We start from the raw sequence: 6,000 nt of genomic DNA on the forward strand, positions 1-6,000 counted from the left end.
TTGTGATAATTGTGATTTTGCCATTGTAATTGTTTGTTAGATACATTTTAGACTACAAATGCTATGATCGTATGCTATCCATTTGTTTGTCTTTTTGTATGTTCTTTGTATGCCATTTTTTAAAATATTTGAGTTAACCAATGATATTAGGCCATACTTGGCCATGATTACAAACACCTGTGTGTCTCTTGACACTATATAAATGACTCATCTCGCAGTGTTTGATGATACCCTGATGAAGACAGCTTCGCTGTCGAAACGTTGGTTATTAAATTTTTGCATCTGAGCTCTTAGTGTGCGGCTTTCCTTTATTTTCAAGAATCATAGTTAACCTTGTCTTTCATTGAGAACCAGATGAAACATTTTAGCAGACATGTCATATGAGGACGGTGGACATCCCATGGATGTCGACGAGTCATAGTGTGAATACATAGTTATTGTATACATTACATACAGTTGGAGTCAGAAGTTTACATACACTTAGGTTGGAGTCATTAAAACTCGTTTTTCAACCACTCCACAAATTTCTTGTTAACTAACTATAGTTTTGGCAAGTCGGTTAGGACATCTACTTTGTGCATGACACAAGTATTTATCCAACAATTGTTTCCAGACAGATTATTTCACTTATAATTCACTGTATCACAATTCCAGTGGGTCAGAAGTTTACATACACTAAGTTGACTGTGCCTTTAAACAGCTTGGGAAATCCCAGAAAATGATGTCATGGCTTTAGAAGCTTCTGATAGGCTAATTGACATCATTTTTTAAATTTGAGTCAATTGGAGGTGTACCTGTGGATGTATTTCAAGGCCTACCTTCAAACTCAGTGCCTCTTTGCTTGACATCATGGGAAAATCAAAAGAAATCAGGCAAGACCTCAGAAAACAAATTGTAGACCTCCACAAGTCTGGTTCATCCTTGGGAGAAATTTCCAAAAGCCTGAAGTTACCACGTTCCACTGTACAAACAATAGCACGCAAGAATAAACACCATAGGACCATGCAGCCGTCATACTGCTCAGGAAGGAGACGCATTCTCTCTCCTAGAGATGAATGTACTTTGGTGCGAAAAGTGCAAATCAATCCCAGAACATCAGCAAAGGACATTGTGAAGATGCTGGAGGAAACAGGTACAAAAGTATCTATATCCACAGTAAAACGAGTCCTATATCGACATAATCTGAAAGGTCGCTCAGCAAGGAAGAAGCCACTGCTCCAAAACCGCCATAAAAACAGCCAGACTACGGTTTGCAACTGCACGTGGGGACAAATATCGTACTTTTTGCAGAAATGTCCTCTGGTCTGATGAAACAAAAATATAACTTTCTGGCCATAATGACCATCTTTATGTTTGGAGGAAAAAGGGAGAGGCTTGCAAGCCAAAGAACACCATCCCAACCGTGAAGCATGGGGGTGGCGGCATTATGTTGTGGGGGTGCTTTGCTGCAGGAGGGACTGGTGCACCTCACAAAATAGATGGCATCATGAAGCATGAAAATTATATGGATATATTGAAGCATCATCTCAAGACATCATTCAGGAAGTTAAAGCTTGGTTGCAAATGGGTCTTCCAAATGGACGATGACCTCAACCATACTTCCAAAGTTGTGGCAAAATGGCTAAAGGACAACAAAGTCAAGGTATTGGAGTGGCCTTCACAAAGCTCTGACCTCAAGCCTATAGAAAATCTGTGGGCAGAGCTGAAAAAGAGTGTGCGAGCAAGAAGGCCTACAAACCTGACTCAGTTACACCATCTTTGTCAGGAGGAACGGGCCAAAATTCACCCAATTTATTGCAGGAAGCTTGTGGAAGGCTACCCGAAACATTTGACCCAAGTTAAACAATTTAAAGGCAATGCTACCAAAATACTAATTGAGTGTATGTAAACTTTTGAACCACTGGGAATGTGATGAAAGAATTAAAAGCTGAAATAAATCATTCTCTCTACTATTATTCTGACATTTCACATTCTTAAAATAAAGTGGTGATCCTAACTAACCTAAAACAGGGAATTTTTACTACGATTAAATGTCAGGAAATGTGATTAACTGAGTTTAAATGTATTTGGCTAAGCTGTATGTAAACTTCCGACTTCAACTGTATATAGAACGTGTGAACATGTAGGCAGAGCAAACATTTAACAGAGAACACACCAACAAACATAAAGCAAAGTACTTCTTTTGACTTTGAGGGGTTTTGCCTTCTTAGGGTTTATAAGATCCATCCTCTCCTAATGTACCAACAGTCTGTGGATGATGTCATTGTAAATACATTGGAGAAAGACTCACTTAAATACTGAGGTCAGTTTGTAATACCTTATGAATTAAATCAAAGTATAGTGGCTGGCGGGGCTCTACTTGTGGAGAGTGGGTCCACTGAAAGACCGAAGTGAGATGAGTGGAGGCACCACGCGTACTTCAGGGAAGAGGGACCAAGCTTGTCCCTCTCTACCTCCTCCCTCCCAGTTGTATTTCCCCCTTTACCCCCCCAACCTCCCATCCTTGCCCACCCTTAGCCACCCTTACCCATCCTTGTCCTAACCGCCCCTCTTTTCCCACCCTCCTCTCTTCTCAGACACATTTACACCCATCCATCCATACATCAACTTACTTGTCCATTCTCCTTCATTCACATACAACGTATACCCTATGCATCCACACACCCATTCTCTCCCGCCCTCCAACACATATTTATATTGGGTCTCGTGAGAGCGTGTAGGTGGGCCATGGCCAGTCAATCATTTGTCATCAGTGAAGAGTAGAGAGAAAGGTAGAGAGTACAGGGGGAGGGACTGGGGGCAGGGTGAAATCAGTGATCAATCAAATGGTCAAATCAATCAACTAACCAGTCAATCCATCTTTTAACACATTTTACAAAGTGTTTTACGAAGTGCTGACAACATAGAGGGAGGAGGTTTAGGAGTGTGGATTCCTCTCCTCTCTCTCTCCTCTTCTCCTCTGCATGCGCGCCTGTGTGTGTGTGTGTGTGTTTGTGTGTGTGTGTCCCTCTCTTATTTGGCCCACTTCTAAAGGCAGGCTGGTTGCTCTGTCTGTGCCTTGGGGCAGCACTGAATCACCAATCTGAAGACTTAAAGAACTGGAGGAGGTTTTGCCATGCCAACGGCTGACAGAGAGAGGGAGAGAGGGAGATGGTGAGAGAGAGATGGAGATGTTTGTTACTCACAGATAGTGGCTGTATAATATTACAGATGAAAGATGCCCTGTTTAAATGACTACAGTTTAGATTTTCTTAAGCAAATCTGCCAAAACTGGCTGAAGGTCCAACACTGACCGCTTTTTATTATACAAGCAGAATTGGGGACTAGACTGTGTTTATCTCATACTTATCCTGGTTGGCTTCAAATGGAAACCATAAAACCAGCGACAAAGCCAGAGGGTGACTCTTTATTCTTTATATACATCTTCAAAATAGAAGTGAAAGGTCTCTCTCTCTCTCTCTCTCTCTCTCTCTCAAAGTAAAATAACATTAGAGACATGTAGAAGTATGATACACCCAAAGAGACGAACTCAACGAAAACATCTCAAGGCAGAGGGTGACTCTTTATTCTTTATATACATCTTCAAAATAGAAGTGAAAGGTCCATCTCTCTCTCTCTCTCTCTCTCTATTTTTCTCTCTTTCCCTCTCTTTCCCTCTTTTTCGCTCTCTCTCCCTCTCTTTGTGAAAGTATAATAACATTAGAGAGATGTAGAATACACCCAAAGAGACGAACTCAACGAAAACCTCTCCAGTTTAAAACTGAACAAGACCCAGATACAGAAACAGACCGTAAGACAGGGGCCGGCTACACACGCGCAGAGAGAAATTGGTTGCCATAGAGACAGGTCCTTTGGCGTCGGCAAACTATATCTTTATTTTTTTACACAACGAAAGACATCCCGCGGGTGACTGGCGTTCTCTGGAACTATCACAAAAACATCCCCATCTCATTATAACACACACTGTTACGCTGCCGGCCAAGGGGAAACAGAGATGAATGGAGAATGGACAGTGTGTTGGTTTTGCTTTCCTAGCTTCTCTATTTGTATGTTCCTGCCTGTGCCACTTTGCCAAGAGGTCTGGACTTTTATGGCGAAGGAGGCTCAGTCAGTGGTTCAAGCCCTGTTATGGATGGGCTATTCCCCCATCAATCATGACACATATTTCTTTTTTTAGGGTGAAACATTGCAATATCCCACTGACTAAGGCTTCCCCTGTAACCTTGACTGTGAATGACCTTGTCTTGAACAGTTTTCTGTCTGTAAACAATACACTCTAAAAATGAGAGGTTCAACCGGGGTTCCTCAAAGATCCTCAAAGTTCTTCAAAGAACCTTAGGGTTCTTGGCTCTGAATATTGCCCCCCCAAAAGGTTCTTCAAATAACCTCATAGGAGATGGGGTTCATTGAGGAACCTCCTTAGGTTCCTGCAAGAACCCCCACCAACTAACTGCCCAACTGAAACAGTTGGATTTGAATTTAAAATGACAGCAGGTGAAGGCACTTAACTGAAAAATGTAAAGAGCTCAGTTTAAGGTAAGGTTTGTTCCTTGTATGATCTAAATGTGTATTGTTTTGTGATGATACCATCTATCTTTTCATATTTGTGCCAATCTTTCTAAAATAGAGAATGGACACAATTCAATAGATATCAGTCAACAAAGAGGTAAGAATATTTATGTTATAAGAATATGTTGAAGGCTATCTGTATTGGGTGAAGATGACTGAACTGCTCACGTCTGTGTCTGTCTGCAGGTATACAGACAAGGAGGCATACAAAGGTATGTCAATTGCTATTGGTATGTTATTATGCAGATAATATTTACTTTCCTCCTCCCTTACGTCTTCAATGAATATCCCATAAGCCTCTACATTATGGACAAGGTATGTGTATGAAAACCGTTATCAAAACAGCTTTTAACATTCACATTTACCACAAAAAACCAAGGTATGAATACTGTTGTGTGTTTTGTTAATCATCTGTATAATTACTATTTTATGGGATTCACAGACTTCACCCTCCCTACACCTCTGATGAATATAACAGGAAACCTGTTCAATCACAATGCACTGCAAAATCATTCTGGCTATGGATACAGAGAACATCAACACAGTATCATCAACACATTAACATCAACACAGTATCATCAACACAGTATCATCAACACAGTATCATCAACACAGTATCATCAACACAGTATCATCAACACAGTAACATCAACACAGTAACATCAACACAGTAACATCAACACAGTAACATCAACACAGTAACATCAACACAGTAACATCAACACAGTATCATCAACACAGTATCATCAACACATTAACATTAACACATTAACATTAACACATTAACATTAACACATTAACATTAACACAGTAACATTAACACAGTAACATCAACACATTAACATCAACACAGTATCATCAACACATTAACAACATCAACACATTAACATCATCAACACAGTAACATCAACACAGTAACATCAACACAGTAACATCAACACAGTAACATCAACACAGTACGATCAACACAGTACGATCAACACAGTACGATCAACACAGTACGATCAACACAGTATCATCAACACAGTATCATCAACACAGTAACATCAACACATTAACATCAACACATTAACATCCACACAGTAACATCAACACAGTAACATCAACACGGTAACATCAACACAGTATCATCAACACAGTATCATCAACACATTAACATCAACACAGTATCATCAACACATTAACATCAACACAGTAACATCAACACAGTAACATCAACACAGTAACATCAACACAGTAACATCAACACAGTAACATCAACACAGTAACATCAACACATTAAAAACATCAACACATTAAAAACATCAACACAGTATCATCAACACATTTTAACATCAACACATTAACATCAACACATTAACATCAACACAGTATCATCAACACATTATCATCAACACATTAACATTAACATCAACACAGTAACATTAACAT

This window comes from Salmo salar, chromosome ssa09 (genome assembly GCF_905237065.1).
Source record: "Salmo salar chromosome ssa09, Ssal_v3.1, whole genome shotgun sequence".
Taxonomy (NCBI): Eukaryota; Metazoa; Chordata; class Actinopteri; order Salmoniformes; family Salmonidae; genus Salmo; species Salmo salar.